General features: G+C 39.4%; 1 pseudogene; it reads right to left on the reverse strand.

Annotated features, from left to right (window-relative positions):
- LOC119802999 overlaps positions 1-27277 on the reverse strand; it is a 163575-nt pseudogene that overhangs the window by 79180 nt on the left and 57118 nt on the right.

Consider the following 27277-nt stretch of genomic DNA (forward strand, 5'->3'; position numbering starts at 1 on the left):
TGCCACTCCTGCCATAGCCACTGCCCTGGTTCCATAACCCTGTCCACCACTTCCATAGCCTCTGCTTCCTCCAGAGTAACCAGGGCCACCTCCTCCATAACCACCATCATTACCGAATCCATTATCGCCATCCCCACTCCCACCTTATCCACCACCACCCTGACTGCCACCGAAGCCACAACGACCACTGAAGTTTCCCCCTTGACCAAAATTGTCATTGCAGCTAAAACTGCCACCACGACCACCACCGAAGTTTCCAGAACCACTTCGACCTCTTTCGCTGGATGAAGCACTAGCCATCTCCTGCTCGGATAGGGCTTTTCTTACTTCACAGTTGTGCCCGTTCACAGTATGGTATTTCTGAATAACAATCTTGTCCACAGAGTCATGGTCAGCAAAGGTGACAAAAGCAAACCCTCTCTTTTTCCACTGCCTGTGTCAGTCATGATTTCAATCACATCAATCTTCCCATACTGCTCAAAATAATCTCTCAGGTGATGTTCTTCTGTGTCTTCTTTAATACCACCAACAAAGATCTTTTTCCCGGTTAAGTGGGCACCTGGTCTCTCAGAATCCTCTCTTGACACAGCTCTCTTAACTTAATTTTCTCATTATCAAATCATCATCATCATCATAATCATTACCGAGAGTATAAAATCTTAAGTTATTTGAAATTGCACTGTTAGATGAGACATGTATTTGTATGTGGACACAGAATTCTCCAAGCTACAATTGTGAAAAAATAAAAAGAATCTTTTATAATTCATTGCCTTGTCAATCTTTCAAAATAAGTTGAAACCTCTTTTGAATATTGTTTGATACAACATAGTTAATTAATTTTTACAGTTTTTATAAAAGTACCATTGCCTCTTGATGCTCTCATGTTGAAGTAAATTATGATATAGAGTTATATAAATATCCTTTACTCAAGACAGCTTGTGCTTTGTAGATCCATATGGTCACACATAAGTTTCTCTCTTAATTTTTTCAATCATTCATAATGAAAATCCTGCCTACAACTACACTTCATGGAAACTACATAATAAAGAAGACCCTAGGAGAGTCATACATGGATTCAGTATAAATGGTATTTAGAAAAAAAAGAAGATCTCCTGATTAATTGGGAATACAGAACTCATGGAGAGGGTTGACAAAGAGGGGGGAAGAAGACAGGAGAGTGAAAAAATATATAGCTCAATAAAAACAGGTTTTATTTTTTTAAAAAAAGTAAGAATGAGAAAACAAAACAACCTTGATCTTGAGATTTTGAGTGAGTGAAACAACTGACTTTTACTCCACTCTTTATGACTCAAATCAGAATATGAAAGGAGCTCATATGAAGAAAGACTTAACACAGAGGTGGGAAATGAAAAACTTAATGTGTTCAGAGTAGATCAGCAATTTATAGGTTCATTTCAATGAGAATTGTTATAAATAATTCCTGGAGTATAGAGATCCTATTCATGCTTCCATATAAAGAACAAAGGACTGGTTGCATATGTCATATTTTCCTGTCATTTCTTACACACATGTTGGGTGTGAACACTCATGTGAATATTTTTATGTTGTGCTTACGTTATTAATAAAATATTCTTAAAATTATTTAAAAATATTTATAAGAAACAAAAGTATGTTAAAAAGGCAAATATGTAGTTCAGAGTTGTCAGTGATATCTATTCAGATGATCTTGGCTTCCATATTTATTATTGATCATAAATTATGTGTTACATTCCCATAAATATTTTCCTCCTCAGCTCTCTATGTTTCACAAGCATAAAAAAAATCTTTTAAGTTAAAAATTCATGAAGAACCAAGTTAATTCATAATATAGTTGAAAATTAAAAATGTAAAACAGTTGAGAGAATGTGTGTGTTACCAATAAGTGATGACTCTTAAAATATTTTCAGAGCTTTTATTTTACCTCAGGTATTTAACACAGGAAGGAAAAGTTGCAATGGCATTGGAGATGGCAAGATGAAATGGTCGACGTTAACAAACAAATCAGTAAGACCTGCTACCCTGATTGTCTCAGCTACCAGTTGTCTATAAATTCTTCCATGGTTATGTATGTAAACTACCCTATCTTTATGGGAAAAAAATAAAGTAACAATGACAAAAAGCAAAGATGGGGGAAAACAGTGATGGAAAGTCTCCTGTGCTGTTGACTCCTACCACTTGACAGCGAGAGTTGTACCCATATTAGATGTCCGGTGTGTTCTCCTCATAGATATGCTAATATTGCAGTGTATCATTGTGTGTTCTTCCATAAATGCTGTATTTTTTTACCTAATTAAAATACAGAGTTTACTTACTCATACATTTGTCCATATTCCATATCTGGCCAAGTTATTACCGAAAGTTTAATAGCATTTTCTATATATATCTAAACAAAGAAAGTCAAAGGGTAGAGCTCGGCTTTAAAGAAAAATGCAGGAATTTTAGAGACCACATTCTTGTCTATGAACACTATAAAGATTTACCAAAAATAGTTAGAGAATTCTACCATTTTGTAGTGTGGGAAGGACAACCAGTTATCCACTGTCAAAGAAATGAAAGAATACAAAGTGTTTCTACCTGATGAGCTTTGATTTCTAAAATCAACTTTGATTAATTTATTTGCTCTTATGAGTGTAATTGTGTTTGCTTGAGTGTATGATGTTGTACTACATGTGGGCCTGGTGCCCATGGAATTGAGATGTGAGTGTTAGATCTCTGTAACAGAATTGCAAAACATATTATGCCATAATATTTGTTCTTGGTTGTGAAAGAAAGATTTCTACAAAAACAATAAATCTCTAAACAAGTGAAACATAGGTCTCAAATAGATAATTATCCAAACAAACTGATTTGATTCTTCCTATAAAATATGACACTCTTCCTTGGTAAGAAAACAACTTTAGTCTATACTGTCCTGCCTAGAATCTGGAACCCCCCCACAAACCACCAGGAAAACAGATCCACTGTAAAAACAAAAAGTCGTTTGAATTACAATAACTTGCATTCTCTATCCATCCTACAGTGCTCATGGAGAAGGATGTTTCCCTTCTTTAGAGCTTTTATTGTCCTTAAAGAACAACATACATCTTGAATAGATTTCTATTCATTCAACCAGAATTAATTGTTCATATAGATGATAACATGTTATTTTTGGTAAGAAAACAACTTTAGTCTATACTCTTGTGCCCAGAGTCTGGAACTCTCCAAAGCACCAGGAGACCAGAGCCAATGGAAAAGCAAAGAGTCTTTTGAATTACAAGTAAACTTGGGTTCTCTATCCTTCCAAGAGAGCTGCAAGAGTACAGGAGACTCCCTAGATGCTGGGGTGGTGCATTTATTCTAGATAGACCCAGGGGATGCATCTGAGGGTCTTAAGTTGCATAGTAACAGTTTCAGGATTGGGCTGGGGGAACCTCTCATGAGATAATTGGTCAGTTTCAGCTGTTAAAGGTTGCTATAACTCAGTGCCATCCCAGAGGCAGTTACTGCTGCTGCTACATTTGACCATATCTGGAAAGAACATTCAGAGCCCAGCAGCCAACTTCTGTGACATCTGATTGGTTCCTTACCATATGACGCATGTCTGGCAGTATCTTCACAGTCTTAGGGAAAAACATGAAAAGATCAGGCCCTCAGGATAGAGGATACGTGACAGTTTCTCTCCAGTGATTATGGTAAGGCCAGAGACTGAGCACATTCTGCTGAGTCAGGGCCATACATCTTGCTTTTCTTCTCCATAGATAGTCATAGTTGCCAAAGTAGGACGCTTGGTGGGGGTATGGACCTTTCAAATCTTTCATATTGCATCAACATCAAAAACCTAAGTCCTTTGGGCATTTTGAGGGTTTCTACCCCCTAAATTTCTTAAGTTTCATGAACTATGAATCACAGTGTTAATCACTTAGAGTTTTTCTGTTTTGAACTGGAAGTTAAACTTACAGAATTGTTCATTAATTTTTACTTTTTTAACTTCATTTTCTCATCATGAAAATCATTGTAATCATCATCTAGAGTATGAACTCTTAAGTCACTTGAAATTTCACTGTGATATTAAGCATAAATTTGCATGTGAACATCAGATTCTCCAAGGCACAGTTGTGAAAAAATAAAAAGAATATTTTATAATTCAATGCCTGTCAATCTTTCAAAATAAGTTTATACTTTATTTGTATATTTGTTTGCCCAACATAGTTACCTGTTTCATAGGGTCTTTATACACATACCCCAACTCCTGATGCTCTTATGTTGAGATGAATTTGGAAATTGAGTCCTATGAATATGCTTTTCTCAAGACAGTTTGTGCTTTGTAGATTCACATGGTCCCTTATAAATTTCTGTGTAATCTGTCAAACATATATAATGCTATTTCCAATAGTCATTATGGATTTCCTTTCTTCGTGTCATAACATGGAAGACTCATACAGTGACTCTATCTACAATCATCTATGACACGATATGGTTCTTTCACTCCAAGGATGACACAGTGTCAAGGCTCTCCTATCTTGTTACTTAGACATATAGAAATATATATATCTCATCACAATAGTAGTAAAAATGAGATTACTAACTATAATTGGCTTCTAGACATAAAGCAAAGAAAATCCTGCCTACAATTCACAACCCCAGAGACACTAGACAACAAAAAAAGACCTTAGGAGAGACATATGTGGATCCAATCTACATGGGAAGTGGAAAAAGACAAGATCTCCTGAGTAAATTGGGAGCATGAAACTCATGGAGAGGTTAGATGGGGAGGGAAGAAGAAAGGAGGAGAGTTAAAAAATATATAGCTCAAAAAACAGTTTTGAAAAAAGTGACCATGAGAAAATGATCTGCTTGATCTTGAGATTTGGACTGAGCAAAGCAACTGTTTGTTATACCACTTTTTACTACTCAAATCAGAATGTGTGAGTTTTTATTTAGATGTGAGTAACTCAATAACCCTTATCTTTCCAGTCTAATTCTTCAATTATTGAGAAAATAATGCTTCCTTTATATCTTTTGATTAAGGAAAAGATAAAATATAGTGATTGAAAATTATTATGAAATTTTGGTCTACCTGCATGTCTCTCCCACATCAGAATTTAATGGCCCATTAACACTTGAAAATCAGTGACTCCTGTACTCACACTTCCTCCTAACATCCAATGAAATAAAGGAGTTTAAAGAAAGTTCATTTAAAATATGAGAAAGGAAAGATGGACCAGGTTTTGGTGATGCACACCTTTAATCCCAGTTCTTGGGAGGCAGATACAGATGGATCAAATTGAGTTCCAGGGTAGTAACAGTAGTTACACACAGAAACACTGTGTCAAGAAACAAAATAGAATAAAATAAAGTAAGGAAGAGAAAAAAAGAAAAAAATGAAAGATTATGGTAGAGCCTGTTGGTTTCTTTCCTGGCCACCTTGACCCTAAATAATAACACAGACAGTGTATTATTAAAACACTTGTTGCCCAATAGCTTAAGCATATTGCTAGTCAGCTCTTATACCACAAATAACCCCAATTCTATTTATTTATATATTACTACTAGGCTCTTAGTTTATCAGTAAGGTTACGGTGCATCAGTCTCCTGTAGTGGTTAAATGGACTCTAACTGACTCTACCTTCTTTCTCGCATCATTCAGTTTAGTTTTCCTGCCTAACCTTAATCTGTCCTATCAGAGGCCATCATGGCTTCTATATTCATTAACCAATAAAAGCAACACATATACAAAAGAGCTTCTCAAACCAGGTGAAAATGAAAAACATAATGCGATCAGTGTAGATCAGCAGTTTTAAAGGTTCATTTCAATGAGAATTTTAATAGATAATTCATGGAGTAGAGGGATCCAATTCATGCTTGCTTATATATAAGGAAGAGTCCTTGCCCATGTTATCTTTTCTGGCCAATTCTTATACAAACTATAAGTGCTAACAGTCACATGAATAGTATTACGCTGGACTTACTTTACTTACAAAATGAAGAAAAAAAGATTGTTAAAAGGCAAATATGTAGTTCAAAGTTGTCAGTGACATTCACTCAGATGATCTTGTGGTACTATATTTATTCTTGATCATTAATTATGTGGTATATTCCCATAAATCTCTGTAACAGAATTACAGAAAGTTTTATTCCAAAATATTGATACTGGTAAAAGAAGGATTGTTTTCTCTAAGAACAAGAGAAGCTCATAACCTCTGAGGAATAGATCTTGAATAGATAGACTACTGTACATTCAATGAGAAGTAATTCTTCATATAAATGGTGACATGCGTTATTTGGTAGGAAATCAACTTTAGTCTTTATTCATGTGCCCAGAATTGGGACCACCCAAAACCACCAAGAAACCAGATCCAATGCGTAACTAAAGGTCTTTTGAATTACGAGTTAACTTGGATTCTCTATCCTTCCAAAACTGTGTGTGAACTAGGAGAGACCTGCAAGCTGCAATGTGGTGGGGCATTCATTAGAGGTAGAGCCAAGGGGTGCATCTGCTGGTCTGGAAATTATATAGGAACAGTCTCAGGATTGGCTGTCCTGAGTTAATTGGTCAGTTGCAGCTGCAGAATGGTCACTATAGCTGGAGGCCAATCCTGGGGCTCTTACTTCTGTCTCTGGATTCCACCATTATCAATAAATTAAGTCCAGAGCCTGCCAGCTAACTTCTGTGACTTCTGATTGGTTCTTTACCATATGGCCAATATCTGGCAGTTTCACCCTAGTTATTAAGGAAACCAGACAAGATCTGTCCCTCAGGATAGAGGCTATCTGGCAGTTTCTCCCAAATAATTAGGGCAAAGTCAGGCAAAGTCAGGTCGGCAGTATGGTGGCTATCTGGGCAGTTTCTTTCTGGTAATTAGGGCAAGGTTTAGGGCTCAAAACATTGTGTTGAGTCATGGGCCTGCATTTTTTGTGTCTTTTCTTTAGGTCTTTACAGCTGCCAAACCAGGGGACTGTATGAGGGTCTGGGTCTTTCAACACTTTCATTTTTACTTCACTGCCAACAGAACTTGGTCCTCTGGCATTTGGAGCAGTTTTTCCACTCTGTATTTTAAGTTTCTTGAGCTAATAATCACAGTGTTAATAGTTTTGATTTTTTTTCTGGTTTGATCCTGGATTAGCACCTACAGACTTCTTTATTAGTTTATATTTTCTTAACTTCATTTTCTCATCATCAAAATCATCATCATCATCATCATAACAATATGTAATTCTTCTTTTGCCCCATCTCTTAAATCAGTCATTCTTTAGAACAGATGATGCTCATTGTCAAGAGACTTGACTCTAGAGGGGTTCCCAGGTATCCAGGGAGATGCCCGCAGCTAGTTCCTTGGGCAGCTGAGGAGAGGGAGCCGGAAAAGGCCAGATCCTATAGCCATACTCATGAATATCTTGCATATCACCATAGAACCTTCACCTGGCGATGAATGGAGATAGAGACAGAGCCCCACATTGGAGCACCAGACTGAGCTCTCAAGGTCCTGATGAGGAACAGAAGGAGGGAGAACATGAGAAAGAAAGTCAGGACTCTGAGGGGTGCTTTCACCCATTGAGACAATGTGACAGAACTAACGGGAGATCACCAAGCCCAGCTGTAATGGGACTGATGGAACATGCGACCAAACCGGACTCTCTGAATGTGGCTGACAGTGGAGGATGACTGAGAAGCCAAGGACAATGTTGATAGGCTTGGACTCTATGGCATGGATGGGCTCTATGTGAGCCTTGTCAGTCTGGTTGCTCACCTTCCTGGACCTGGGGGGAGTTGGGAGGACCTTGAACTTAACATAGTGAAGGGAACCCTGATGGCTCTTTGGCTTGGAGAGAGAGGGAGTGGGGGTATGGGAGGAAGAGAGGGGAAGGAAGGGGGAGGAGATGGAAATTTTTGATAAAAGAATTTAAAAAAAGCCCAGTCCCTCTGCTTCTTAAACTGTCTTAACAGACCCATTTGAGATATTTTATATTACTTCTTGTCCTTCAAAGTGGTCACATGCTTACATTAGTATGAGAGTGTGTATGTGTGTGATTGTGAATATTCCCACAAATATTCCATTTGTGGTTTACCTTTGTTGCTATTTCCCTTGTAGCTTTTCTTTGTAAATTTACATTAAGTGAAACAAAATTTAAACATTTCAGATTTATGGGGGAATGAAAATCATATGTTCACAGGGTGGTCTAGTGCAAATTTTAGGCAAGCATGCCCTTGGTATCAGTAGACTCACACTGACCAACAATGCACACCAGGTGGTTAAAGCTTCCTAACAGAGTTTTTTGGTGATGCTGCATGCTGGCAGTAATCACTACATAAAAGTGAAACGAAGGCCAAGGCCATCCCCCCCCCCTACATCCAGGCCTAGGAAGCTGTGCATCCAAATAGACTAGGGTCCCAAAAAGCCAGTACATGCAGTAGAAACAAGTCCCGGTGCCTTTATCAATGGCTTCTCAGTCAGCCTCATTGTCAGCCTCATTCAGAGAGTTGAGTTTGATCACATGCTTGTTCAGTCACAGTCCAGCTGGCTTTGGTGAGGGTTCTCTGACCTCTCTTAAGGAGGGAGGGGGGAGGAGGGTAGTGGGGGAGTGGGAGGGGAATGGGAAGAGGGGAGGAAGTGTAAATTTTTGAATGGAAAAATAAAAAAATTAAATTAAATAAGTAAGAAAAAGTGAAAAGAAAGCGACGCCTGTTATATACTTTGCAAGACAAAAACTTAGTATATTGTCAAGTCTGTGGTTCTTCCTAAAATTGTTTACCTACATTCCAAATAACTAATATGTAGCACATAGGTGGGTGCTGATTTAGAACCAAGAATCTGAACACAGTTTGGTTGATCTTAAAAACAAACCCTTGTCAGTTTCATTATGTCATTCATGTAGAGTACAGGAGAGATGTGGTGATGTTAACTCTATTGTATGAATCTTTATCTGATTTTCATGATTTATTAGGATACTTTAATAGAATGATTGAGGAGAAGTTACTGAGGCTGTATTGATTGGACACAAGTTATAGACAATCAGTAAGTCTAGAAACAATGTGGATATTTGTGGGTTTGTTCTAAAAGGAACAAACATACATTTCATAAGTTGCTAGATGCCCACAGCTAGGAAATGACAGAATTCTGCTGGCCTGCCATGTCAGCTGGGTACCTTGTTCCTTTAAGAGACAAGATCATCCTACCCTCAGTCTCCCCCTTCTTGCCAAGACAAACTAATCTGCCTCCTCAAGTCTCCTCTCTCCCTCTCCCTCTCCCCTTCGTGTGTGTGTCTCTGTCTCTCTCTGTCTCTGTCTCTCTCTCTCACAGTCCTTATTCTAAATTGCCTCTCCCTTCCTGCTTCCCCCTTCTCCCCCCTTCTCTCTGTCTCTCTGTCTCTGTCTCTGTCTCTCTCTCTGTCTCTCTCTCTCTCTCTCTCTCTCTCTCTCTCTCTCTCTCTTTCTACCATAATCCCCTTACTTTTATATTCTTCCTAATACTCACTAAATAAATTCTGTACCCAAGCGCTATCCATAAGGTGCATCTGCTTCTCTCCCACACACTGTGATCTCCCACCCACCAGGGTACTTGCCAGCGTCATGGCACTACTAAATTTTCATTGGTCCTGTGACTCAGATAAATCTCACACGTTAAGTTAAAAAACAGTAGAGTGAAGCTTGGACAGAGATCTCCAGGCAGATTCTATACTGTGGTCATAACTTAAAATATATCCCCAATAAATAACCTTTGAGCTCTCAGAGATCATGGGGAATATGGTATTTAAATGTTTAATTATTCAATTATTTCTCTCTCATGCTGCCTTTCATAGTCTTATCAAGATTTTGAGTTCTCTTTGGTCATTTTCTAAAGACAGTTTTCATTGGGCAAAAAACGTCTATCATAGTCATTCTGGCAGAAATATGCTGCTGTTTGTACAAACTCAGAAATTCTTGTGAGTTCCATTTATTCAAATTGAAGCATTCACCTTAAACAGAATACACCCCTCTCTCACCTGAAAGAGGTCAGATATGCCCCTCTCTCACTTCCCTGGTCCTGACACCATCCTCCCCCTCAAGGTTCTTTACCAGGAGCTAAAGAGTATTTTTTTCTTCCTAACGTTAACCTTCTCCTCTTCTCTGCCAACACACTGCCTCGTCAAAGAGACACTGAACAGTTCCACATCACAAATCCTGGACAGGAGAAACGCAACCAGCTACCACAGAATGTGACTAACATCCAGATTTCTCAGGTCTCCTAAGACTCCAATGACCACAAACCAGCAGGAAGTAGTTGAGAAATCAATAGCTCCATCCCCTTAACCTGTTGAGCCTATGTCCTTGTCTTTTTATTATAAGAGAAAGGTGGAAATGTTATATCTCTGTTGCCCTTTGCTGTAACCTGGGTACCCTGTCCCTTTAAGAGACAAATTCCACCCACCCTCAATATCCCACTGATCACCAATGCAAGCTAAACTCACCTCCTGCCTCTCTTCCTCTCCTCTCTCTCTCTCTCTCTCCCCCCCCGTCCTTCTTCTGAAGAGTTGACCACTGTCTCTCCCTTTCCACTTTTCTCTCTCACTCATTTTCTCTCTTCCCTCTATAATTCCCTTACCCTTATATCTTTCACCATACCCACTAAATAAAACTCTATACAAAAGCTCTGTCTGCATGCCATATCTGTCTGCCTCCCACCCGCCAGAGGACCTGCCAATATCATGCCACTGTAAATCTTTCAATTGTAAGATTTCCCCAGCTGCTAGAGTTAATTTACTCAAGGAAAAATTTTCTATTATTCACTTACCTAATTTCGAATTTTTCTTGGTGAAATAGAAAAATGCATGTTTTGATGTCATTTTAAATCCTCCAGTGTTTTAGGTAGGGATACTCTTGCTATGAAAAAGAACGCTGACCACGGTAACTCTTATAAGAAAAGCATTTGATAGGGGTGGCTCACTGTATGAGCCATCTGGGAAAACTCCAAACTCTTTTTCCTTGTCTGATGTCAAAACCCTCTTTATGTCTTCATATTTATTTAGCTCTGTTGACTGTACCACACTTCTTTCTCTTGGACTGGTTACATTCCCTGTTAGCAGCTATCCTTAGCATATATCCTGTTACTCTGACATCTCTAAAATCTTGGGTTCTCCAAGGCAATCCAGGTTTCAATGTCAGCTTCATGAAATGGTATCTCTTGACCCCTATCCTGGGAAACCCGATTCATGCTCAACCTCAGCATTTTTCCTTACGTTTGGACACAAATTGCCTAACCTCTTTATCTATGCTAAACTCTAAAACCAGAACCATGTGCCCAAAGCTTCCAAGTTCAGCTGCTTGTCAGGGATGGAACATGCTGCCCTCATTCAATTACATTTTCACCAACTCTCTGTTTTCCATGGTTTTGTTCACTGCCTAGGCTTGGCTTGCCTGAAACTTGCTCTGTACACCAGGCTGGTTTTTACCTCAGAAATCCACTAGGCTGTTGTAGGAGGCCACCAGTTCATTTCCTGGCCACCCATTTCCATTAATTTGTGTATCACCACGAGGTTGTGGCCTACCAGCAAACTTTCAGCATGTCTATCTCCAGCTGCAGATCCATGGCATCTTCCTTAACTCAGCCTTCCTTCCCAGATGCTATAGGCCAAGCCATTTTCTTTATTCATTAACCAATATAAGCTACATGTAGAGAGAAAGACCTCCCATACCACATGACAAAACCTAAAGTCACCATGAGGAGGAAATCTCTATTTTAAAGACATGCCACCATGATCATGATGTAGGGAAGAATAGTCCTAAATAAAACAAGTTTCTACAAGGATAGTGTGCCAGTACAGGGAGAGTCCAGAATCTTTTGCTTTGGGGAGTCTGGAGGACTTTGGCACTTTGGCTATAGAAGACATTAGTGGTAAGAACTCAGTGAAATGCCCTGTTGGAGTTTGGGCCATAAGAATATTGAGAGCAGTGAAAACAACAAAGGCCTGGTTTGTCACGTTTCAGATGGAAGTAAAGACTCTACCTGGACATTTACATTAAGAATTATTGGTTCTAGTTAGCTGAGGATGAAGAATGATCTATGATTAACAAGATGACGGAATTGATAAAGTGAACCCTTTGCCTTGCTGGATAATGGATGCTGGCCACCTGGGGCTAAACAATCAATTCTGATCAATGAGTTACCAGCAGGGTCATAGAGGTGAAGAGTTCTAGGAAGTCTTTCTTCCTTAGTAGCAGACAAAAGCTGTTCTCCAGAAATGGACAAGTTTGAGCCTACTGATGCTATGAATTTAGGAGCCCCATAAGTGGCACTGGCTTTGAAGTCATGCAGGAGTCATGCTGAGGAATGGCACTGTGTAACAGTAGTGGAGGCCCTAAAGTGACTGCAAGAGGTGCCCTTAGTCAAAGTGTAGCCCAGTATCACCACCCGTGTCAAGTGTTTTCATGTATGAATACCAGGATACGGCCACCAAGATTAGTAGCATCAATGGAGTAGAGTCGTCCAGAGCCTAGGAGACAAGATATGTGTGTTGTCAAGGGAAGAAATGGAGAAGAGACCCAAGCACCTAAGAAGACCACCAAAAATAATGAGTTGATCGCAGCCATTAGGTTTTGAAATTTTACACAGGGAGATTAATTTTGGTTTGTTCAGTTTATTCCTTGATTATTCTCTCTTCAAGTAAAAAGTGTTTTTTTTTTAAATTTTACAGGGGCCCACAGTTGAGACATTTTAAACATTTTTTTTAAATGAGATACGGGACCTTCAGAAAGAATTTAATATAAATGACACTGGATATTTTTTAAAATACTGATTTTTTAAAGTGTTTGAATTTGTAAGGCTGTTGATCTTTAAAGTATTTTACAATGATTTATGCCATGATATATTTATTAATGTGGGTTTATGAGGAAGAGTAAGAAAAGAAAAAAAGGATTTCACTGTTATGTTTGTGTGTCACTTGGCAAGGGTTAAATTTTGTGGGATAGTATTGTGTCAACTTCACACAAACAGAGCTATAGTAATATAAACCAAATGGATTTGGCATAAAAAAAAGACATGTCAATCCATGTAAACCATTTACATATACAGACAGACAGATAGGTAGGTACGGAAGCTCTGAAGGAGTAAATAAAGGAAAACGAGCCTATAATTCATGATCCCAGAGAAGCTAAATAAGAAGGTTAACCCAAAGAAAAACATATAGTTATCCTCCTGGATATTGGAATTAGACAAGATTGCCAGGGAAAAATTGGGAACTTGGGGGTGGGGTGGGATAGGGGTAAGGGGAGATTGGGAGAGAAAAGTGTGAAGGGGAGGATGGGGAGAGCTTGGGGGAATGGGATGGGTGGGATATAGGAAGGGTGGATGTGGGAATAAGGAAGTATATATCTTAATTAAGGGAGCCATTTTAGGGTTGGCAGAGACTTGACTCTAGAGGAGTTCCCAGGTGTCCAGGGAGATGCCCCAAGCTAGTTCCTTGGGCAGCTGAGGAGAGGGAGCCAGAAATGGCCAGATCCTATAACCATACTGAGGAATATCTTGCATATCACCATAGAACCTTCATCTGGCGATGGATGGAGATAGAGACAGAGTCCCACATTGGAGCACAGGACTGAGCTCCCAAGGTCCAAATGAGGAGCAAAAGGAGGGAGATTATGAGCAAGGAAGTCAGGACCACAAGGGGTACACCCACCCACCGAGATGGTGGGGCTGATCTAATCGGAGCTTACCAAGGTCAGCTGGACTGGGACTTAAAAAGCAAGGGATAAAACCTGACTCCCTGAACATAGCAGACAATGCGTGCCACTGAGAAGCCAAGGACAATGGCACTGGATTTTGATCCTACTACATTAAATGGGAGGTGGGGAGGAGGCAGAAATTTTTAATAAAAAATATTTAAAAGGTCATTATCACTACTTAGCACTCCTCATATTTCCTCTAAACTATTCTCCATCCTTATCCACGTGTAATACTTTTTGGTCCACAATTTCTTTTTCACACTTATTACCACTCTGTATTTTCTACCCTACCATGAAAATCACTCATGGTTCCTCATGAAAAGGCATATTTTTATATAGTAAAAACCTTTAAGTACTTACCTTTAATAATCTTGTCACTGGATTCTTTGAAAGTAGCTTTACCATGCTTTCTTCAGAAAATTTATTCTCCAATACAATGAAGTTAAAATATCTTCATTATTTCCTTGACTATAGCTGCCATTTATAACCTAATACCTTTATGTGTCTTTGATGTTTCAAAAAGCTTATGATAGTTCAAGTTAGCTCTCTCTGCTACCTTTCTGTGGTTTGAGATATAAGCTGCTGCTCCAACCACCTTCTCTTCCCACTCAAGATATGGAAAGACAAGAAAGAATGTTTTGATACTAGTATTTTAATGTTATTTAATTATTTTTGTTTATGTTAAGACAGTGTCTCAATATGTAATCCTGGATAGCCTGAAATATACTGTGTAGACCAGGTTGGAATTCAACACAAGATGAACTATGTGCCTCTGCCTCTAAAGAGTTGGAATTAAAAGTAAGTGCCACCATGTCTGGACTCTGATGCTAAAATTTTAATTGTAAAAGTAATTAATGATAAAAAAAGCAAACAGCACATTTAAAAGTGGGGGAAAGCATTTTGGGCATAGTGGCTCACACCTGTAATCATATCTTTCGAGAGGTAGAAGCCAAAAGATTACTACAAATTTGAGACCACCCTACATTACATAATGACACTCTTTTTCAGTGTTCCAAAAATAAGAGAGGATGAAGCACGAAAGAAATTTTGTTTGCGAATATGAACAAGAAGATTATGCCAGTAATCAGAGCCAAAGACAAGCCCAAGATACATGAATAAAATGACTATCACATGTAAGCTAGAATTCTGTGCAATGAAAAGGAGGGATTGTGGGAAAATTGAGGGTACACATATTAGACTTCTGTCAGGAATGATAGAAACAATAAGTTCACAATTCTTTACATTTCCACATAGTGTACCCTGTACCCTTTGGTTGAATGTTAAGACCCAATAATTCCATACTACTAGGACAGTTCTATATATTCAGGTTAACTAACTATTGAAATAGGTCAGAATAAATACTCTTCTTTATACAGGTGTGGTAGGTAGTACACAGAATGTTAAGTAACTTGCCCAGCTAACAATATTATCAATGCTAGAAACAGAACAAAAAGCACACAGTACAAAGGCATGGATTTATCTGTAGAGTATCATAGAATAGATACTTCCACACACATCATACAGTTAATTTTATTCTTAGATGCCACTGAGATGGCTATTCTCTATTTTCAACTTGATATCTAGAATCACATGGACACCAGCCTCTATCGTGCTTGAGCAGGATTATCTACATTAGTTTAATTAGAATGGGAAGACCTGTTTAGGACTTTACAAAAATGGAGGATAGTAGTTGAGCTCTGTCATTCATTGCTCTCTATTTCTTGATCAGGATTGACCACCTGAGTCAAGTCTGCCACTGTGACTTTCCCAGAATGACGGGATATGTGAACCAAACTTAACCCTTTTTACCTAAGTGGAAAGGTATTTTTTATCTTAGCCACAGTAAAAGTAACTAAGACAGCTGTTTACTTACAAGATAAAAATAATGTTCCCAGCCAGGCAGTGGTGGCACATTTTTTTTAAATTCCAGCACTCCATAGGCAGACTGGATCTCTATGAGTTCAAGGCCATCTTGGCCTATAGAGCTAGTAGCAGGACAGTTGAGGCTACAAAGAAAAACCATGTCTCAAAAAATACAACAACAAAGAGAATCATGTTCCATCACACTTCATATATATGTCCACATATATGTAAAAACAAATTATTATATTTTGAAAAATACTGTAAAGCAAAGCTGCTAATTTTTAGAACGTTTTTTTGCCAAGTTGGGAATCCTTAGCTTTGGGCTTTACACTAAAAATTGACTTTCTGTATCTTGAGTCAGGATCTCACAAACTCAGTACATCCAAAGCAAACATATAAACAACTTTACACAATTAGTTTTAACTTATATGACTAAAATTGTATTCCATTTTAAAATACAGGTATTTTGTTTTTTTCTCACTTTTTTATTAAAAATTTCCATCTCCTCCCCTCCTCCTCCCACTTCCCTCCCCTCCCTTCCACCCATACCCCAACTCCGCCCCTCTCCAAGCCAAAGAGCCATCAGGGTTCCCTTCACTATATTAAGTCCAAGGTCCTCCCAGATCCCCCTAAGTCCAGGAAGGTGAGCAACCAAACTGACAAGGCTCACAGTGAGCCCGTCCATGCTGTAGAGTTCATGCTCATCGCCATTGTTCTTGGTTTCTCAGTCCTCCTCCACCGTCAGCCACATTCAGAGAGTCCGGTTTGGTCCCCTGTTCCATCAGTCCCATTCCAACTGGACTTGGTGGTCTCCCGTTAGATCTGTCCCACAGTCTCAAAGGGTAAACGCACTCCTCACGGTCCTGACTTCCTTGTTGATGATCTCCCTCCTTTTGCTCCTCATCAGGACCTTGGGAGCTCAGTCAGGTGCTCCTATGTGGGGCTCTGTCATTTTCTCCATCCAATGCCAGGTGAAGGTTCTATGGTAATATGCAAGATATTCATGAGTATGGCAATAGGATCTGGACATTTCTGGCACCCTCTCCTCAGCTGCCCAAGGAACTAGCTGGGGGCATCTTCCTGGACACCTGGGAACTCCTCTAGAGTCAAGTCTCTGCCAACTCTAGAATGGCTCCCTTAATTAAGATATATAATTCCTTGTTCCCATATCCACCCTTCCTATATCCCAACCATCCTATTCCCCCAAGCTCTTCCCATCCTCCACTTCACACTTTTCTCTTCCCATCCCCCATCCCCCCATCCAACCCCACCCCCAAGTTCCCATTTTTTGTCCGGCAATCTTGTCTACTTCCAATATTCAGGAGGATAACTATATGTTTTTCTTTGGATTCACCTTCTTTTTTTTTCTTCTTCTTTGACTTCTTTATTTCTCTAACTTCTTTACATTCTTTTTTTATTTAAAAAATTTCCAACTCCTCCCCTCTTCCTCCCCCTTCCCTCCCCTCCCCTCCCCCATACCCTCCCTCCCTCCCTCCCTTTTACAGGCCAAGGAGCCATCGGGGTTCCCTACTCTATGTTAAGACCAAGGTCCTCCCAACTCCCCCCAGGTCCATGAAGGTGATCAACCAAGCTGAGACGGCTCCCACAGAGCCTGTCCATGCAGAAGAGTCAAAGATCAGCGCCTTTGTCCTTGGCTTCCCTGTCAGCCTCCACCGTTGGACACATTCAGAGAGTCTGGTTTGGTCTCATGTTCCATCAGTCCCAATCCAACTGGAGTTGGTGATCTCCCGTTAGTTCTGTCCCACTGTCTCCATGGGTGAATGCACCCCTCATGGTTCTGACTTTCTTTCTCATGTTCTCTCTCCTTCTGCTCCTCATCAGGACCTTGGGAGCTCATTCCGGTGCTCCAATGTGGGGCTCAGTCATTTTCTTCATCTATCGCCAGGTGGAGGTTCTTCTTATTATCTTCTGAAGGATCCCAAATTATAGGCTCGATGTCCTTCTTATATAGCTTCTCTAGAATTTTTTACGAATTATAGGCTCGATGTCCTTTATTTATGGCAAGAAACCACTTATGAATGAGTACATCCCATGTTCATCTTTTTGGGCCTGGATTGCCTCACTCAGTATGATGTTTTCTATTTCCATCCATTTGCATGCAAAATTCAAGATGTCATTGTTTTTTACCGCCGAGTAGTACTCTAATATGTATATATTCCACACTTTCTTCATCCATTCTTCCACTGAAGGGTATCTAGGTTGTTTCCAGGATCTGGCTATTACAAATAATGCTGCTATAAACATAGTTGAACAGATGCTTTTGTAATATGATTGGGCATCTCTTGGGTAAATTCCCAAGAGTGGGATTGCTGGGTCCTGGGGTAGGTTGATCCCAAATTTCCTGAGAAACCTCCACACTGCATTACAAAGCAGTTGCACAAGTTTGCATTCCCACCAGCAATGGATGAGTGTACCCCTTACTCCACATCCTCTCCAGCAAAGGCTATCATTGGTGTTTTTGATTTTAGCCAATCTGACAGGTGTAAGATGGTATCTCAACGTTGTTTTGATTTGCATTTCCCTGATTGCTAAGGAGGTTGAGCATGCCCTTAAGTGTCTTTTGGCCATTCAAACTTCTTCTGTTGAGAATTCTCTGTTCAGTTAAGTGCCCCATTTTTTAATTGGGTTCAGTAGCATTTTAAAGTATAGTCTCTTTAGTTCCTTATATATTTTGGAGATCAGACCTTTGTCTGTTGCAGGGTTGGTGAAGATCTTTTCCCAGTCAGTCGGCTGCCTTTGTGTCTTAGTGACAGCGTCCTTTGCTTTACAGAAGCTGCTCAGCTACAGGAGGTCCCATTTATTCAATGTTGCCCTTCATGTCTGTGCTGCTGGGGCTATACGTAGGAAGCGGTCTCCTGTGCCCAAATGTTGTAGCGTACTTCCCACTTTCTGCTCTAACAGGTTCAGTATGTTCAGATTGATATTGAGGTCTTTAATCCATTTGGACTTGAGTTTTGTGCATGGTGATAGACACGGATCTACTTTCATTCTTCCACAAGTTGATATCCAGTTATGCCAGCACCATTTGTTGAGGATGCTTTCTTTCTTCCTTTGTGTGCATTTAGCTCCTTTATCAAAAATCAGGTGTTCATACGTTTGTGGGTTAAGACCTGGGTCTTCTATTCGATTCCATTGGTCGACTTCTCTATTTTTATGACAATACAAAGCTGTTTTCAATACTGTAGCTCTGTAATAGAGTTTGAAGTCAGGCATGGTAATGCCTCCAGAAGTTCCTTTATTGTATAAGATTGTTTTGGCTATCCTGGGTTTCTTGTTCTTCCATATAAAGTTGATTATTGTCCTCTCAAGATCTGTGAAGAATTTTGATGGGATCTTTAAGGGGATTGCATTAAATCTATAGATTGCCTTTGTTAGTATTGCCATTTTTACACAAGCCTGTATGCTACAAAATTGGAAAATATATACGAAATGGACACTTTTTTAGATAAGTACCATATACCAAAGTTAAACCAGGACCAGATGATCAATCTAAATAGTCCTGTTAGTCACGAAGAATTAGAAATTGTTATCAGAAACCTCCCTACCAAAAAAAGCCCAGGACCAGATGGTTTCAATGCAGAATTCTACCAGAACTTCCAAGAAGACCTAATACCTATATTCCTTAAGGTATTTCATAATATAGAAACAGAACAGTCATTGCCAAATTCCTTTTATGAAGCTACAATTACCCTGATACCTAAACCACACAAAGACTCAACCAAGAAAGAGAATTACAGGCCAGTCTCACTCATGAACATCGATGCAAAAATTCTCAATAAAATACTGGCAAACCGAATCCAAGAACACATTAGAAAAATTATCCACTATGATCAAGTAGGCTTCATCCCAGAGATGCAGGGCTGGTTCAATATACGAAAATCTATCAATGTAATCCATCATATAAATAAACTGAAGGATAAAAAATCATATGATCATCTCATTATATGCAGAAAAAGCATTTGACAAAATTCAACACCCCTTTATGATAAAGGTATTGGAGAGATTAGGGATACAGGGGTCATTCCTAAATATAATAAAGGCTATTTACAGAAAGCCGACAGCTAACATCAAATTAAATGGAGAGAAACTCAAGGCCATCCCACTAAATTCAGGAACGCGACAAGGCTGTCCACTCTCTCCTTATCTCTTCAATATAGTGCTTGAAGTTCTAGCAATAGCAATAACACAACACAAGGGGATCAAGGGGATTCAAATTGGAAAGGAAGAAGTTAAACTTTCATTATTTGCAGATGATATGATAGTGTACATAAGCGACCCGAAAAACTCCACCAAAGAACTCCTACAGCTGATAAACTCCTTTAGTATCGTGGCGGGATACAAGATCAACTCCAAAAAATCAGTTGCCCTCCTATATACAAAGGATTAGGAAGCAGAGAAAGAAATCAGCAAAGCATCACCTTTCACGATAGCCACAAATAGCATAAAATATCTTGGGGTAACTCTAACCAAGGAAGTGAAAGACCTATTTGACAAGAACTTTAAGTCTTTGAAGAAAGAAATTGAAAAGGATACCAGAAAATTGAAGGATCTCACTTGCTCTTGGATTGGGAGAATACAGGCATTTCTTTAGGCCCTACAGTGACCTGATGCCACCTTGACCTACACAATATGAATACGTGAAAAAAATCTTTGTTTGGTTTACTTATTTTGCTAACTTCCATATAATCCTTGAATTTTGTGAGTATTGTGTAAAATCTGGAAATCAGACTAGTCATAATTAAACAACTTTTAATCTCTGTGTTAGGAGGCAGATGCTGATGGAATAGTTTAAGGCCACCCTGTTCTAAAAAGCCCCTTCCTGGCCAGATAGAGCTATTGAGGGAAACACCATCTTTCATAATAACAAAAGAGCAAAGACTTATTGAGAAATTGCTGCCGGGTATCCTCTCACAATTTTGACAAGGCAGGTCTACTGCACTGCAGTTTCATTAGGTATCACATATTAGGATTCAATATTTGGAAGTATATTGAGATTGCAAGGTTATAGGAGTATTTTTTATTCAGCATGCATCAAGGTATTCAAAATCTGGCTCAAGCTGCAGAGGGACTGACTTACAGCAGGAGGACAGCAGGTTTCAGGGAGCCCATCCCCTCCTAACAGTATTTCATGGGTAGAGATAGGAGCATCCTTATCTGCTCATTCCTACCCTGCAGCAAATTCCAACCACACTGTGACAGCTCCTGATAGTGCTGCCATGAGATAGGGAGCAGGGCATGGAAGCACAGGGGCTGAGACAGCTGCCCTCCTGCTATAAGTGTAGATTGTAAGAGCTTGCTCACCTCTGACCGAGGGGAATGGCAGCTGTTCTTAACTTGGCTGCTACAGTAGCTACTCTTTCTCTCCCCTTCCCCTGTGTCCACAGACACAGCATGATGGGGTTCTTAGAGGCTTGCTCTCTGCCAGTATTAGGTGTAAACGGGGAGATGAATGAGGCAAAGACTAGGGCATTGTTTACCCTGTCTATCAGCATTGGAAGATTTCCTGAAAATGTTTCTGTATACTTTTGTCTTCTTCTTCTTTAAACTGGACAGGTAAACCTTGTTGGGGACTACTTCCAAGGAAGTACCCTAAGTCTGTTTGGAGTATTCAAAATTACTAATGGAAAATATAAATTTCCTCTTAAAGCCATATTTTGAATTTTGCAGATTTGTCCCTCCCATGACATTTTATACTGTACACTGTGCATATTCAAATTCCAAAGTACATTTGTTAAGTCAATATGTATTTCCATTTCACATGTAGTCTTTTGGCTCCATACAGGGATATTATTAGATCAACATCATGGTTACATTTATTGGAAGAATGTAATGTATGTATATTCAAAATTTAAGAGTTTATTTAAATTTTTGCTCATTTGTTTGTTTGCATGGTCAGTAGGGATCTAACTTAGCAAGGCAGAAAAGTGAATAGTAGAGCTGGAGAGATTGTTCAATGGTTAATGGCAAATGCTGCTTTGCAAGAGGGCTGGAGTCCAGCTCCCAGCTCCCACGTCAGGAATGTCGTAACTACATGTAACTCCATCTCTGGAGGCCAACAAAGCTGCTGTTCTACATTCATAACTCTACATGTATGTTACAGGAGCACACAAGCACACACAACCACACAGGGTGATGATGAAAGAAATACATGTGTACATTATTAAAAAAATAAAATCTAGCTAATCGTGGTGACATGAGCCTTTATTTCAACTTCTCAAGACACAGTCTCTGGTGGTCTCTGTGTGTTTAACCCTACCCTGGTCTACAAACTGACTTCCCAGTCCAGGAAGCTCTCAAGAACAAGACCCCGTCTGAAAAGTAAATAAATAAATAATCCACATCATAGCAAGTATTTTTAAAAACATGAGTAAATAAGCCTAATCAGTGAATGACAATCTAACACTTTTATTGAAGCAATTATTATTATCATGGTAAGGGTTGCATTTTACCTGAACACACTTGGATTTTTAAGAATAAAGAAAAATAAAATTTACATAAAATAATCATGTACAAACTGATTAATGTAGAATGTTTTTAATAGAACATCCTTTAAACATTAGTGATTCCTCCTGCCAGAGCTCAAAGTATCTAGACTTTTTATACCATCTCTAGTTTGATCTACATTTTTTCCTAAGAAGACTTTCTCTACTGTATATAGTGATCTAAAGTGGAATAAAAATTAAGATTATATCGGCTGTATTACCTACAAAGACGTCTTGAATTTGTTTCTAAACAATTTATATAGGGAGTTTAGGGAAGACTTTCCTTTTCCATACAAGCTAGAAGAAACTTCAAATCTAATATCCATGTGCCTCATGTTATTGAGTTCAGAAGAGAATCTCTAGATCTGGATGCATGGCAAACATTCATGCACACATGATTGCAGTGTTGGGCTGGCTCACTAGCATGGACTTGGCATTGGAAGTGTGATGAGCCAAGCAGGTCCGACTCAGAGGAGAGAAAGCTAAATATTCCTGTCATATCCACCTGAGGAATGGTCAGCAAGACAATGCAGCAAACAAGATCAGCCCCCTCTAGGCCCTGTTGCACCTTTCATAAGTTAAGATTATTTTTTTTTCACCATAGGTATTGCAAATACATTGAGATTAGAACAGTATCCTATAGATCTCACATCTTTGACACTGAAGAATCAGATCAGAAAGCTATCAAAAAAGGACTTGGCTTCCTTTGACCTGCCCTGTGTTCTATTGGCTGCACAGAGCCCCTCCCCTTGTTCCTTCAGATCATCCTTTCACTGTACCTCAGTTCTTTTCCAGGGTGAACAATAACATCTCAAAGCCCAGGCAGTATTTTAGTTTATTGCTGCATGGGAGTAAAGGAAGTGACCAAACAAAACTGAACATTTGTTCTGGTGTAGGGATGTCGCACAGAGGTAACATTCCTAATCACAGCTAATTGTCTGTCATACACTGAAAGCTGTGAAGGGATAGAAGCACTTGAGAGTTAGCATTCGCATGAGCAGCGGGGTGACAGTGCAACAGGCCATAGCGGATTGCATCTGCCAGTCTCTGAAGGCTTAGGAGGATCAGATGAGTATGATTTCAGATGTTACCAAGATAAGAGCAGTGAAGAGTGAATTAATGTGTGTGTGTGTGTGTGTGTGTGTGTGTGTGTGTGTGTGTGTGTGTGTTACACCTAAGCATAAGAAGCTAAGAGTAGTTGTGTCAGCGAAATGCCCATATGTGCAACTCGGGTGTCCTTCCCATACAGAGCTGATTTCTACACAGTGGTCCAGATTTGAAGCTTTTTTCTGTGGTCTTGTAATGTGATCCACTATGAACAATGTCAACATGCTGTGGTGTCACTTTTAGTTTGCTTACTTAAATGGGGTGTTATCAGGGTTTGTCAATAAACTGATAGTTTGGGAAAATATTGTTATGAGTATGTCATCTCTTTCACTCTGCTCTGATCACTATTTTGGTGAAGTTCATAACATATGCAAATGGAATGAACAATTTTTTTAGGTATTCTCTGACAAAAAATACACAAGGGGTTGTTTTTGTCTGTTGTTTGTTCATTTGTTTTTAATAAATTTTAATTCCATGTGGTTTCTGAATTTAATTTTTTTCTTTTATTCAAAGTTGATTATTTTATCATACAATTTCTCATGCTTAGAGCTTCCCTTCCTTTTACATCTCCCAGCTCCTACCTAAATCACCTCCCTTCCAAATCCACTCCTTTGCTCTTTTCCATGACAAGAGACCATGTGCATGCCTATGTCCTGTGCTGTCTTCTGTAGAAGTCCAAAATCCATGCTCCAAATAGTTGTAAAGGACATGTAAGTTTCTTTGGAAGTAGCTTCCATAAATGCATACCCAGAGCTGTAAAAAATGGGACATTGTAGGCATTAGTGACAACACCTACACTACCACCTACCCCTCCTCCCTCACCAAATAACAACTTATACAGAAAACTGAGAGATTTCATAAAGTTAGTGATAAAGGCACTGAAGTGTAGCTCTAAACAGATGAGGGGTTTTGGCGAGGGTTCAAGTGGGGAAAAACTCTGTTTTATTTAAGGGGTTGGCTACTGGGTGTTTGACGATGCTCCTGTCTGTATAAGGCAAAACTGGTTGGAATTTCTTTTTCTCTTTGTGTGGGAGGTCACAAGGGTGTGGAGGCCTACCTGGAAGGACTATGAAGTAAATGTAATAAGGGTACATGATGTATAATTTCCAAATAATAAATGGAAATATTATGTTAAACACAAAAGGAAGGAAGGAAGGAAGGAAGGAAAGAAGAAAGGAAGGAAGGAAGGAAGGAAGGAAGGAAGGAAGGAAGGAAGGAAGGAAGGAAGGAAGGAAGAAGAGAAAAAAGGACAAGACATCTAAGAGATAACAACCAAACATGATAAAATGATATACATGATAAAACAAAACCATCATGATGCTTCAGAAGGCAACCCACAAAAGGGAAAGTGGCCTGAAAGCAGACACAAAAAGCAGAGACCCATTTCATCACATGCTCTGGAAGCCCATAAAAACACTAAGCTGAAAGCTATACTCTATATGTAGAGGACCCTGTTCAGATAGTGTACACTGTGTGCTGTTTCAGTGTCTGTGAGTTTATATGGGCTCACCTCAGTTTATTCAGAGGACCTTCTTCTCCAGATATGCTCTATCTATTCGAACCTTTACACTCTTCCTGCCTCCTCAGCTATGGCATTATCTGAACAGTGAGGAGAGCTATTTGAAGGAGGTATTCCATTTAGAACTGCAGGTTCCTGATATGGGATTCCCCTCTGTAAGCAATGAATATGTTTTCTAACCATTGGTTAATAAATAATCTGCTTTGGCCTATGTCATGACAGAATATAGGGAGGAGGGAAAACTAAACTGAATTCAGGGATAAAGAAGGTGGGTTGTGTGTATGTATGTGTGCATTTGTGTGTGTGTGTTTGTGCATATGTGTGTGTTTAGAACAGCAACATATTGTTTGTCCAAGTTTCTAGATAATGCACTCTCAGGTTCTCTATTATACAAAAGTGTCCAGTTTAGGTTACAACTCAGAGAGTGGACCTAAGTCAATTTAGATATAGTTTTTTTATTCTCACAATCTTTGTTAATTGTTGCAGGAGCATAACTTTCTGGCAGGGCACTATGGTAGATCAAAGACTTTGTGGATGGGTTCATCTTTATGTTTCTCTTTTGGCAGTTTGCAGAGTCCCTCCATGTATCACAGTTGCTAGGAAATGGGTGAAGGGAAAAGCTCTATGTAGGCACTGACACTACTTCTCCATTGACAATGAGTTCTGTAGATGTCATCAAATCTTAATACTGGAAAAATAATGTGATGATGGGAGATCTCCAGTGGGACTTCAATCCCCCCTATCGTTTTGCAATTTTATTTAAATAATTCATACATGTATCTATATTAAGAGCCTATTACTCTTTTGCTTCCATATTAGCCCTAAATGTTCCTTAATTTTCCAGTCTTTCCTTGTATTCCCTTTTCTGCCCACTTCTACCCTGACACTCTTGATTTGTTTCTCCCCTCTCAGCCCCAATCCCATTAATTCATATGAAACTGTCTTATTGCTTTTTCTAATGGAGACCTGTCACATATAGTACCTTATTCTAAACTGAATCTCTGTGTTTCTACAGACTGTAGCTTTGCTATTTTGGTGGTTTGAAAGAAAATGACACTCAAAGAGATTGGTTCTATTAGTAGGTGTGGCCCTGTTGGAGTAAATGTGGTCCTTTTGGTGGAAGTATATCACTGAAGAGGTTGGCTTTGAGGTCACATATATGCTTAAGATACCACTCAATGTCTTAGACCATTTCCCATTCCCTGCAGAATGTAGGAGTCTCACCTACCTCTCCAGCACAATGTTGCTTGTACTCTACCATGTCCTTCCATGATGAGAATAGACTGATAGTTGAATTGCAAGCCAATTATATGTTTTCCTTGTAAGAGTTGTCATGGCATGGGTTCTCTTCAGAGCAATAGAAACCCTAACTAACACAGAAGTTGTTACCAGAGGCTTAGATATTGCTGTGATAGCTATGACTATGCATTTTCTTTAAGGAATATAGACCTTGGGACTGTGAAATAGAAAAATAGTTCAATGCTTTAAGTGCTGCTTAATGGACAGTACTAGTAGGAGCATGGAAGACAGTGGTGCTAAGACTTATAGGAACTCTGGGGGGCTGGTTCTAGGGTTTTCAAAGCAGAAAAATTTTATGATGTTTCATAGAGATCATGCCTATTGCCCTTATATGAAGCCTGAAGACTCTTGAATTAATTCTCTTGGCAGTAGAAATATCAAGACATCCTAGTACAGACTCTGGTATATGATTTATAACTGTTAATGCTAATGAAAATATACAGTGAGAATAAGCAAACTGAACAAAAAATGCAAAATGTACAGATTGAGAAAAAGAAGTTACCACAGAGTGAAGTAAACACAGATCTTGTGTTCCAGGATAGATAAATGGAATTAAAAATGGAATAAAGGAAGTAGTAACCTCAGGGCAAGGTCCCACCCATCTAAGATTCCAATGTGTGAAAAAGGAATTAAAGGAAAGCTTAGACACAGATGTGATGCTACATGTCCTTAATCCCAGAACATAGAAAGTAGAGGCTGGCAGTTCCCTGAAATTGAGACCATTTTGTCTATGGAGGAAGTTCAAAGAGAGCCAAGTTCAGGCAGTAAAATAAAAATTACTGAAAACAGAAAGATGGAGCCATGATCCAGCTTCAGCAAGCAGCAGAAATTGGCAGATTTGGCCACATGGTCCCAGCTTTAGAGTCAAAGACAGGAAAAAAAAAACGTGGTTATGGAATTTGTCTCCCTGCCTATGGGGAAAATGCTGAAGCCAGGCAGGTGTCAGGGTTTTCTTTGAGTGGAGCCTAGGGAGACCATTTCATGAAGCTGTGAAGATGAAGCCTGGATTGCTTTGCAGACCACAAAATGTTAGAGATCCCAGAACCATGGGATACTAGCTCTGAAGAACTACTATTAAGGAATGAAACCAGCACATGGAAATAAGTCTGTAGTTGGCATAGGCCATCACTCATAGATCACAAAACCAACACACACATAGATCACGTAGTGCTTGAGGACCCCGGGTGACTGTGTAAATTGCCTGAACGCTTGATGACGCAGGTGCAGCTATGGAACCAAGAAGTTCCAAGGCCTGGGCGGTGGCTAAGCATTCTGCCAGAACATTGGACACTTTGGTTGGTGGAAACCTTA

The sequence above is a fragment of the Arvicola amphibius genome, chromosome 12 (assembly GCF_903992535.2).
Source record: "Arvicola amphibius chromosome 12, mArvAmp1.2, whole genome shotgun sequence".
Classification (NCBI taxonomy): domain Eukaryota; kingdom Metazoa; phylum Chordata; class Mammalia; order Rodentia; family Cricetidae; genus Arvicola; species Arvicola amphibius.